At 46.1% G+C, this 12,500-nt stretch overlaps 2 protein-coding genes across 2 annotated transcripts in view; one reads left to right on the plus strand and one right to left on the minus strand.

Moving 5' to 3' along the window:
- Positions 1 to 12,500, plus strand: part of LOC139216276 (NACHT, LRR and PYD domains-containing protein 12-like) — a 169,793-nt gene that overhangs the window by 127,952 nt on the left and 29,341 nt on the right. The gene's annotated exons all lie outside the window — the stretch shown is intronic.
- Positions 11,200 to 12,500, minus strand: part of nupr1b (nuclear protein 1b) — a 2,035-nt gene continuing 734 nt past the window's right edge. The window contains exon 3 of the mRNA XM_070847195.1: positions 11,200 to 11,605. The gene's annotated coding sequence lies outside the window, so the exon portion shown is untranslated. The remainder of the gene's footprint in view (positions 11,606 to 12,500) is intronic.

Consider the following 12,500-nt stretch of genomic DNA (forward strand, 5'->3'; position numbering starts at 1 on the left):
TAGCAGGTAAAATGCATGCTCTATAGGGTTGAAGTCTGGAGACTGACTTGGCCAGTCTAAACCCTCCCACTTCTTGCCCCTGATGAACTCCTGTGTTGTTTTGGCAGTGTGTTTTGAATCATTGTCTTGCTGCACCATGAAGGATCTCCCAATCAGTTTGGTTGCATCTTTCTTTAAATTGGCAGACAAAATGTTTCTGTAGACTTCTGAGTTCATTTTGCTGCTGCCATCATGTGTTACATCATCAGTGAAGATGAATGAGCCCGTCCCAGAAGAAGCCATGACATGACCTCCACTGTGTTTCACAGAGGAGCTTGTATGTTTGGGATCATGAGCAGATCCTCTCTTTCTCCTAACTTTAGCCTTTCCATCACTTTGGTAAAGGTTCATCTTTGTCTCATCAGTCCATAAAACTTTGTCCCAGAATTTTTAGGCTTGTCTCTGGATTTTTTCTGGACCTGTTCTTCTTGCTAATGAGTGGTTTGCATCTTCTGGTGTGGCCTCTGTACTTTTGTTCATGAAGTCTTCTGCCAACAGTAGACTGTGACACCTTCTCTCCTGCTCTCTGGAGGGTGATGCTGATGTCAACAGTTGTTTTAGGGTCTTTCTTTACAGCTCTCACAATGTCTCTGTCATCAACTGCTGCTGTTTTCCTTGGTCTACCCGTTCGACGTCTGTTACTTAGTACACCAGTGGTTTCTTTCTTCTTCAGGACATTCCAAATGGTTGTACTGGCTGTGGCCAATGTTTGTGCAATGACTCTGATTGATTTTCCATCTTCTCTCAGCTTCACAATTGCTTGTTTTTCACCCATAGACAGCTCTCTGGTTTTCTTGTTGGTTACACCTCTAACTATAAAGTCTGTACAGGCAAAACCCAAATCTGAAACTGAACGTAGACATTCAGCTATTTATTGTTTGAATAATCAATGTAACAGGACACACCAGGGCATCAAAACACACCTGTCAGTCACATGTTCCAATACTTTTGCTCACATGAAAAATGGGTGGGTTCAAACAAAAGGTGCAAACTTCTAAGTTGTGTATCAGATCCAGATGTAAACACCTGGAAATAAAAGCTGAAATGTTGATCTCTTGTCTCATATTCATCTTTTGATGTCAAACCCAAATGTTTTCAGTCTACAGCAAAAATAAAGGAACTGGCCTCACTGTTCCAATACTTTTGGAGGGGAGTGTATACAAAAATAAATGTGAAGCATCTCGTCCTCTAAGGTGACGCTCAGTCTCCTCGATCAAACTCTATTTAAGACTCCACCGGCATGTTTCTGTCCGAGCTGAGGAAAAATAATTATAAAGGCATTAGCTGACATGTTTCCTGTCCACAGAGAGGAGATTAAAAGTGTCCAGAAGTATCCTGTTATTGTTTCATAAAGCTCATAAACCCCTTTTTCTGGCGTCCACGTGTCGACGTTTTAGTCAGAGGGGATTTAATATTTCTGTGTGGAAAAGCCTGAGATGGTTAACAGGCTTAAGTCACTGCTGTCCAACCAAATGTTGGTTATTACCGTAAAGTTTGGTTCTCTTGGCGTCCAGTGTGTGTCCAAAGGTGGAGAGGTGGACAGACACACAGACAGTGTGTGTTAACAGCTTTCCCTGTTGTCAGAGCAGACTCAGGTGTAATTAACAAAGCAACCTGAGCCAGGTCACTGGGACTAGTCATGTCCTCACCCCCACCGGGGGCTTCTTGCTATGACAAGTTCAAATGTCCGCTGGGGAAAGACTCGTTCATCTTTACGAGGTGTTAGTCTCAAGCTGCTCTCACACAGATCCAAGGAACAGACACACGGCTAAAAATCCTGAATTTAGTATTTATAGTATATAGTTTAAAGAATAATATGGACCCCAGATCTAGATCCCAGATCTAGATCCCAGATCCGTCTGCTGCTTCAGCACCACGGAGAGCTCCGTGGCTTCATCAGCTCACAGCACAGTTAGAAAACAGCACGGTCCGTTTATCCAGCTTGTCTAGGAGGTTGTGTTCCTGCTGCCGACACTAGAAACGTTTCACCGGACAGGTCGTACCTGAACGGGTACAAGCAGCTGCTCTCTTCTGATTGGCCGACCTTTAAAACTGGATGCTGAGGCGTTAGAAGGGTCTATCCCTCACACAGCCACACTTTTGGCATCGCTCTGGGTTTGAAGTGTGCTCGTCATGTAAAAGTAAGGCATGTAAAACTGTGATAAACGATCTCTTCCCTCAGCGATGGGCTGCTCATACGTGCGTCCCTCCTTCCTTTAGTGTTTCCGGCCGGCTGATCACTGCCTCCCCAGGCGGTCAGCCCATCGTGACACAGACCTCGTCCACTTCCATGTTCGCTCCCTCTGGGCCTCATTATTCTTAATTTCCTCTTGTGCAGTGTTTCCCTTTTCTGTTTCTGTTGCTTCACGTCTCTTTGTAAACTCAACACTGTTCCTAAGAGAGATTTCCTACAGCAGCACTGGGTATCATAGTGCCAGTGATTATCAGAGACAGACTGCAGGAAAACTGTCAAACTGTCAAAACACAATAACTCTGAACACTAAAACACACGACAAAAATATGCTTTAACATCTCCTTACTGCTACGCCTGTTGATTATAGCACATGTGTAGTCTGTTAACAGCAGTTATATTGTTAGAAGTATTCAGATCCTTTCCTCTTTATACCACACTGCAAAAATACAAGTTTTTCTAGTGTGCATACTTTGATCAGGAGCCACTGACAGGCTCCGAGTGTTATTCTAAGTGTGTGACAGCATCATGGAAAGGATCCCTACAGAGAGAGACCTGGAAGATCCTTTTGGTTTAACCACAAACAGCACACACACCAGACTACATTCACTAAAACAGGGATTTTAGCTTGCAGAAAATTGGACTTTGTGTGACATTGGTGTTTTAAGGTTTTAGTTTGGATCCACATTATTCTGTCACACAAAAGTTGTGTTGGATCCAAACTAACCCTTTGAAACCCCAAAGTCACACAATAACACAAACAAACTAACTGATGGAGGCAGCAGCAGAGCAGCAGCTCCTGTGTTCTGCAGGATAAAATTACTGATTTTATCAGTGGAATCTGGTGAATTGTTCAGCGTCCTGACTGATTGACACACATACAGACCGATCAGTGTTGGATTGAGACACATGGTTTCTGTTGTTATATTGGGTTGGTAATAATGAGAGCGTGGTAAACGTCTATGTGAGCACTGAAAACAAGCAGAATATTCTAATCATTAATGTGATTGTGGTGAAAACTGGGACAGTTTAGTGTTTCACAGATATTCAGGACTCCCAGCTGGAAACGTGGACAAACGGGGTCCTAAGAGGGAAAATCCCTTCACAGCCAACACACGATGCAGAGCTGTCAGCATGTTTTACACTGAAGAGATTTACTACGAGAAGAAAAAGTCCAGTGCGCTGTGTCTTTATTTTGTTGCATCAATGACAACATGTTTGCTCATCTCTCATTTGATTCAAATATGAAATAGTGTCATCAGCAAGGTCCTGGAGTGCTGTTTCCTCCTGCTTTATATAACTGCATGAGGGAAGTGCTGCAGTGGTAAAACAGATTTGCCCTTTGCAGAGGAGGCAGTGATCATATTTCCCTGATGTTAATCTCAGAGCTGTGCAACAGACGGCATATTGGTCTCATTGATTTCCAGATGCTGATTGATGTTTTTAATCACCCATCCAGATAAACACCAGTTTATCCATCACTGCTTACGCTGTGGTTTGTCCTCTTCCTACTTGTAAATCTTTTTCCAATTCTTCCCTAGTGTCTCGTGGTGTGTTCAGGGACAGATTGATGATTCTTCACTGCCTTATGTAAATGGTATCAACAAATGACTCCACATGTGTGATTCAGTTAGTAATAGGGGCTAAACTGTACATGAGCCCATAACTGCTGAATATCTGCTGCACTTTATCTTTATTTTCCCTCTTGTTCTTCGATCTGTTTGGCTTTAATCGTGTTTTCATGAAGTCTCCAGTGTCTTTGCTTCACAACTGAATGTGCTGTTTCTGGTTTGCATATCTTCTAGTTCAGCCCAGGAAAAGGAAAGCTCTGTGTGAAGTGTATGGAGCGTCCCGGCAGAAAGAGCTCGGTGTATATCAATACAGAACACAAAGAGCAACGATCGTTTCCTGCTGAACAACTGAAGCTCTCCTTATCATCATCATTATCACCATTACACTCACATTACTGGGTGTGTCGCAGCGCTCTGAAGGGATGGTATGTTTCTATGTGAGATGGTGACAGGTTGTTTTAACCGTTTTAACTCTTCAGCTGCAGCTTGAGTTCACTTTTTAGAGGGAGGACAGACAGGTAACAACGATGGAGGACAGACAGCTAACAACGATGGAGGACAGACAGGTAACAGCGATGGAGGACAGACAGGTAACAACGATGGAGGACAGACAGGTAACAACGATGGAGGACAGACAGCTAACAACGATGGAGGACAGACAGGTAACAACGATGGAGGACAGACAGGTAACAACGATGGAGGACAGACAGGTCACATCGATGGAGGACAGACAGCTCACAACGATGGAGGACAGACAGCTAACAACGATGGAGGACAGACAGCTCACATCGATGGAGGACAGACAGCTAACAGCGATGGAGGACAGACAGGTAACAACGATGGAGGACAGACAGCTCACATCGATGGAGGACAGACAGCTAACAACGATGGAGGACAGACAGCTCACAACGATGGAGGACAGACAGCTCACAACGATGGAGGACAGACAGCTCACATCGATGGAGGACAGACAGCTCACAACGATGGAGGACAGACAGCTCACAACGATGGAGGACAGACAGCTCACATCGATGGAGGACAGACAGCTCACAACGATGGAGGACAGACAGCTAACAACGATGGAGGACAGACAGCTCACAACGATGGAGGACAGACAGCTCACAACGATGGAGGACAGACAGCTCACAACGATGGAGGACAGACAGCTCACATCGATGGAGGACAGACAGGTAACAACGATGGAGGACAGACAGGTAACAACGATGGAGGACAGACAGGTAACATCGATGGAGGACAGACAGGTAACAACGATGGAGGACAGACAGCTCACAACGATGGAGGACAGACAGGTAACAGCGATGGAGGACAGACAGCTAACAACGATGGAGGACAGACAGCTCACAACGATGGAGGACAGACAGCTCACAACGATGGAGGACAGACAGCTCACAACGATGGAGGACAGACAGCTCACAACGATGGAGGACAGACAGCTCACAACGATGGAGGACAGACAGGTAACAACGATGGAGGACAGACGGGTAACAGCGATGGAGGACAGACAGCTAACAACGATGGAGGACAGACGGGTAACAACGATGGAGAACAGACAGCTCACAGCGATGGAGGACAGACAGGTAACAGCGATGGAGGACAGACAGGTCACAACGATGGAGGACAGACGGGTAACAACGATGGAGGACAGACGGGTAACAACGATGGAGGACAGACAGGTAACAACGATGGAGGACAGACAGGTAACAACGATGGAGGACAGACAGGTAACAACGATGGAGGACAGACAGGTAACAATGATGGAGGACAGACAGGTAACAACGATGGAGGACAGACAGGTAACAACGATGGAGGACAGACAGGTGGACTCAGGTTCTCAGTGGGCGGGACCATCAGCCTGCTGAATGGTTGGAGGAGGTCACATGACCAACAGATCCCTGTGTGTGATGTCACAAGAGGGGCCAAATCTAAACGGAGCGTTTCCACACGTTTAGTGAAGGACGGAGCAGAACCGGAGAGACGACGGTCTGTGCTCGGAGTCTGAGGGTCTGCAGAGACACATGTTCAGATGCTGGAAAGACATTAAAACACGTCCCCTTTAAGGACATTTTGCGTGGCGTCTTTGTGCATTTTAAGCTTCTTTGTGTGTCATTTAACGTCATTTTCCTCACCCAAGTGCCAAATTCCCCAAAGGTCGGGATCAGGTTTACAAGCTGGCCATGCGAAGAAAGTCCGAACAGCCAAACAAATCCAAGAGGCCCCAGCTGGTGAGCTGGTGAGCTGGTGAGCTGGTGAGCGGAGAGAGGAGAGCAGGAACTGGACCAGGTGACAGCAGGACCAAGAGGCTCCAAGCATCGATGTCAATCTGGCAGCTGAGGGGCGAAAAGAGGCTGGTGCACAGCCTGACGGGGGGCTGAGGAATGAGGAGCAGGTGAGCAGGTGAAGTGGGAATGTGGCTGAAGACCAGTTCAGAAGAACAATTAAAACAGCTGAGCTCTATTCTCTAATAGAGGATGTTTCTCCTCCATCTTAATATAAAATTCTGTCCACACAACCTTTGTTTTACAAAACAGCAAAAGACTCCAAACAAGCCTGACAGGTGCGATGCAGCACTGCTGAGTTACTTGTAAATAGAAGGTAGGAAGAGGACATCGTGGCCAAACCTTGTGATTAAAACAATGGCGTCACGTGATGCCATTGACCCAAAAATACTTTTTTCCGTAGACTAACATTGTGAAGATGACTCGTTTCACCATCAACATTTGATCCATTCAGTCGGATAACATTTGGAAAGTCGAGAGCAAGATTAAATCATTTTATCCCCAATCAAGTCAGTGGAGAGCTAACCAGAAGTTAGCAGAGGGCTAACAGGAAGTTAGCCGGTTCAGCAGGCACAACACACTAGTACCTATGCTCTGTGGATGTGTACTTTTTCACTGAGGGCCACATACAGAAAAACATCCAAAGGGCTGGGCCACTCACTAGAAGTGAGCTATGCTGCTAACTTTAATCCACTAGAGGTGATGTATATGGCCTCACCTCTAGTGGATTAAAGTTGGCAAATCAATCAAATGTAGGTAAATTCTGCTTGATAACTGAACAACACCAGCACCAGCATCAGCATCAGAGAGGGAAGCTTGAAATAGTCTGTGCTAGAGCCCTGGTGCTCGATTTAACAGCCTTACCTCCACTTTCTTGCCCCTCGGTGGACACCGTAGATTCCTTTGTGCTCACCTGTCCCAGCTGGAGCTCCATCCGTCGTACCTCCACCCAGCTCGTCCCATTTAAGTCCCTTCATGCCAACTGCATCTGGCCCAGCTTCAGAAACATCCTCACCTGTCGTGGTGCTCTTTAGACTGCTAACATCAAGCAGCTCCTCCTTAATACAGAAGTGATCGTCATTAGTTATCAGCTGTGCTCTCATCGCACACCGCGTCTGAAACTTTCTACACTCACTTGCTCTCTTACGTTTCCTTAATTCGGCCATGTTGGGTCACCTGTAGCACATTTCTTCTTCTACTACTCATTTTATAGAGAAGCTGCCTCGTTCAAGACAGTTACTCCACCTAGTGGTGAGACTAAGAAGTACAACACAGTCCAGCGCAGGTTCCATGTGTGGGCCGCATTCCAATACAGTTTTAGAATTTCCTGCGGGCCAATGAAAATTGGACCACGGGCTGCAGTTGGCCCGCGGGCCGGTGTTTGGACACCCCTGCCTTATGACATCACAAAGGGAGCCAAATCTAAACAGAGCGTTTTCATACGCGTTTACTGAAAGACGAAGCTGGAGAAACAGAGAACAGTCTGGTGGTCTGTAGACACACCTGGGTCACATTTAGGCTGAAAAGACTTTAAAAAGTTAGTTTTGCATAATATGGGACCTTTAAAAAATTGTGCCTCCCTCGCCTCACCTGGCACAGGTCTCTCATAGACGTCATCAAGGACTGAAAACAGATGCTCAGTGTCCCAGTCAGGAGTTAATGCATTTTTATTCTATATGAAATCTCCTGTATCAAAAGTATGTTGTGATGTTTCGCCCTCACAGGTGGAGACAGACAAGGTGTCGAGGTGAGTCACGTGATACGACTCTAAGTCATATTGCAGGATGTGATTCAGTCAGTATTTGTTGACCTGTGGGCATGTGAGCATGATGAACAATATGTGGAGGTCGATCTATAACACACACACACACACACACACACACAGGTTCATGTTTCCTTTAATAAAACCCATCAGTATCACACATCAGATGTCGGCGGCTGTGGCAGCAGCAGGATATTCAGCTTCATCCGACAGGAAACCAGTGACTGAGCTGTTACTATTTACACGACTCAAAGATCCTTCATATAAACTGTGTTCGGTGGTGTAAACTGACTGCTGTGTGGAGTTGCCTTGTTTTGAATGAGGCTTTTGTTTTCGTCCTGCTGTTGGACACAAGTTTAAAGTTATTGATTTTCACTGTTCTGACCTTTGAGCCTGCACACGGTGACTGTGAACCGCTTCTTTCTGTGGCCGGCAAACAAATTAGTAACCAGGACCTCAAAAGAAAGTGGAGAGAAGCGTCAAAACTTGCTCCAGTGCTCACTTTTTAGCATCACACAGCAGAGACATGTGACTGTGGAGACCAGGTTTGTTTTTGCACCTCAAAGGTCACTGTAGTAGGTGAAGCTGTCAGATAAATGTAGCGGAGGAAATATTAGAATACTAAATATTTTAAAATAGTAAAAGTAGATCAAATTTGTACTTAAAGGAGAATTCAAGTATATTTAAACCTTGGTCCCTCTGTGTCCTCATCCTGGTGTCTGAGTGACTGGTAGGTAGTAAAAGTGTTGGAACTGGTCCAGTAGATCACCTCAGCCAGCAGACACCAAACGGGCTGCAATGGCTGCAACGTGATCCTTTGGGACAACTGCACCTGATCACAGTAGGTCCACTAAAAGAGCTTGTTTGATCCACTGACAGGCTCAGAGTGTTATTCTAAGTGTGTGACAGCATCATGGAAAGGATCCCTACAGAGAGAGACCTGGAAGATCCTTTTGGTTTAACCACAAACAGCACACACACCAGACTACATTCACTAAAACAGGGATTTTAGAGAACAGGACACAGGAGCTGCTGCTCTGCTGCTGCCTCCATCAGTCAGTGTGTCTGTGTTACTGTGGGACTTTGGTGTTTCAGAGAGTATCCAGGTCCAAATGTATGACTTTAATCTTGGAAATTCAGTTTTTTTCCTCTGGATATTACCCCCCCAGGTCTTCATTCTTACCCTCAGTGTGCCTTAATGTCGTATCTTCATGTATGATTCACATTCGCCATTGTTTTGACAGGAGGTGTGTCCACTGTATGAGAGAAACATACCATCACACACACACACACACACACACACACACACACACACACACACACAGCATATCACATTACACTGAAAACAGACGAATGATCTGAGGTCTCTTTTGGCAATCCTGAGGACTAGTTGCTAGGCAACCAGGGGAGTCTCTAAAAGTACTGGTGTCTCCTCTGCAGTGATGTGTGTGTGTGTGTGTTTGTGTGTGTTACAGAAACACTGAATTGGATGTTGTGTTGAGTGTGTACGGTGGACCTGATTATGTAACACGGTCTATAAATACTCCTGATCCTGCTTCAGACACCAGATCCCGATCCTGCTGGCTGTGGGAGTGTTCACGACCCACGAGGGCCGATTCTCCTCAGGACCGGAGCTTACGGTGGCACGAGCTACGAGCTAATGGGCACGCTGTGAGGCAACGGGCCCCTGCAGACATGTAACGGCTTCTTGGTTGTTTGGTGTCTCTTATTGGTCATTTGTGTCCCTTTCTGGTCTGTTTGAGTCACCTCAAACTGAGGCTCTGGCCCTGGAGCCACTGAGCCTTTGTGTCCCTGGGCCAGAGCCCAAAAGGCCAATTAAGTGATCCGTCGATGTCTGAGCTCTGTCGCAGTACGTTGTAAGTAAGTACAAACTTGAGGTACTTGAACTTTACTCTTTTTTCTTTTCATGCCACTTTCTAGTTCCATGATTATTTGACAACGTTAGTTCATAGTTACTTTGCATTTTTGCACAACAATTGAATATCTGATCCTTTGGGACAACTGCACCTGATCACAGTAGGTCCACTAAAAGAGCTTGTTTGATCCACTGACAGGCTCAGAGTGTTATTCTAAGTGTGTGACAGCATCATGGAAAGGATCCCTACAGAGAGAGACCTGGAAGATCCTTTTGGTTTAACCACAAACAGCACACACACCAGACTACATTCACTAAAACAGGGATTTTAGAGAACAGAACACGATTGATTGGTGTCTGTCTGTCTGTCTGTCTGTTGTCTGTCTGTCTGTCTGTCTGTCTGTTGTCTGTCTGTCTGTTTGTTGTCTGTCTGTCTGTCTGTCTGTCTGTCTGTTGTCTGTCTGTGGTGTTATGTGCAGCAGCCTCCCCCCAGCAGTCAGTGGCTGAATGTAAATGAGCTGCAGTGTGAACCTCCAGTGTTTTCCCTTCGGTTTCTTTAACAGAGAGCCGCCGGAGTCTCGGAGGTTGCCGACACCATCAACTCTCGTGTCAGAGCTTCACTTCGGTCAAACCTGAGCAGACATGTTGTCAGACGTCAGCGCGTGAGACAGCCAGCAAATACATTTCTCTCATTATTATTCTATATCTGATGTGGGTCCAGGAGCGTTTCACTCACCCTGACTCAACCACAGGGCCCCATTAAAGACCCCATTAAAGCACCACGGGCCCCGGGGCTACGACTTTTCAAGGCCTCCCCCAACCCCCACAAGCACCATCACCTCTCCAGCCTTCATGAATACTGCAGCAACCTTCGCTCACGACTGCAGGTTCATTTTAACACCAAATACAAGTCAAATAATCCTCTTGAGGCCAAACATGGCCACCTTATTTTCACTGGCGGAGAGAGAACTTTGTGAGTTTGAAACTCTGCAGAGGCCTCTCTCACTCACACCTTCACACCTTCACTTAGTCTGCAGACGGCTGGCGGTTGCTGCCCCCTGCTGGTGGAGTCAGACTTCACACCCTGCAGCATTTAAAAGGAGAACTTAGGAGTATGTTTAAACCCATCTGTACACATCCTGGTGTCTAAATGACTGGCAGTGGATCCAGTGGATCACCTCTACCAGCAGCTGAGAGATGTCAGTGAATAGGCTGTATTATGATCATTTTACCTAACAGAACACGGGAGCTGCTGGTCTGCTGCCGCCTCCATCAGGTAGTTTGTGTGTTGGAGCCGATCGAACCCTTTAAAACCCCAAAGTCAGACAAAATGTAAAAATAGGGCCCAGGTTTAAAAACACCAGGGATCCCTTATGACTCACATGGAGTGTTTATCCCTGTTAGGTCTTTAACATCACTGTAAAATAAACCAATGAGAGAGGAAGAAGAATTACAAAGTCGAGGTCATTAAAAGTGTTTTAATAGTAAAAATCAATTTTTAAAAAATCCATTTCAAACTTGTCAACACATCAAAAATCACCCAACTGCCACCACCACAATCAAATGTGCACCATCGTGGTCCGAACGCGGACCCAGGTGCACGCCACCACAGGTGAGTGCTTTCCAACACCTACAGGCGGAGGAGCCCCGTCTGCTGCCTGCTGGCCAGCTGGATCTGCAGCTGGAACATCTGGATCTGCAGCTGGAACATCTGGATCTGCAGCTGGAACATCTGGATCTGCAGGCTCCTCCTCATCGCCCAGGTTAAACCTCGCCCATCGGAGCTCGGGACGCTCCTGCCGTCTCTACATCTGGTTCCATCGCGAAGGAGGCCGTGGTCGGTTTCCGGGATAAGCCGTCCAAGTCGCCCTGGAATAGAAGCCAAAGAACCACTGACTGTGATTCATGAGGGTGTGTCGTGTGCCGTGACTTTAACCAACCTCTAAGATGGACCTCGCCTCCGACTGTAACATTTTAAGAAGCTGCAGATTCCAAATGTCATTTGAAAAGTGGCCAATTGTAAGTCGGTCAATTTTTGTGAAAGCACAGAGCCCATAAAGTGAGTCGGCTCCTGTTCTGGTCACAAGTCAAACAGTCGCTCTCATATTCAGCACACGGTGACCAAAGAGTTAACACTTCTGTCAAAGTCAGCTGGTGAGTCAAGGCTGGGCAGCAGCCCTCACAGCCCACACAGAGGACAGTTTATGGAAGAGATTGGTCAGTTCTAAGGCACATCGAAGAATAGATCCTCAGCACTTACAGTCGGTCCAACACCAATGCACCAGCATTCAAAATTTCCTCACGCCAAATGTCATTTAGAAATTTGCCAATTTAAGATGACTGCTAATGTGTGAAAACACAGGGCACGTGAGAGGATTCAGATGCTTCATGTGCAACGAGTTCAAAAGTCACTCAAATTCTGCGCAGTGTCACATTTACAAAAAGAGAGTGAACAAAGAGTTAACAGGTCTTTCAGTGCAGGCTGGCAACAACATGCACTTGTGTCAACTTGTGAACTGTGGAGGATGGGAGGCTGGGGGAGGAGACTCTTAAAGGGGGAGTTCAGCTTGGTGGGTTAGACTGTAATAATGAAGAATCAATACTCAACTCAAGTCCTTACATGGTAAACCTCCTGTATTCTCAAGTTTCACATGCCAAACATCATTGAGAAATCTTCTCATTTTAAGTATCTGCTAAATTCAGAGAATATGAAGCACTTCCAATGATCTGGCAACTGACCAGTGACAAAAAAAGTCCAAACTGT

Source organism: Pempheris klunzingeri, chromosome 17 (genome assembly GCF_042242105.1).
Source record: "Pempheris klunzingeri isolate RE-2024b chromosome 17, fPemKlu1.hap1, whole genome shotgun sequence".
NCBI lineage: Eukaryota > Metazoa > Chordata > Actinopteri > Acropomatiformes > Pempheridae > Pempheris > Pempheris klunzingeri.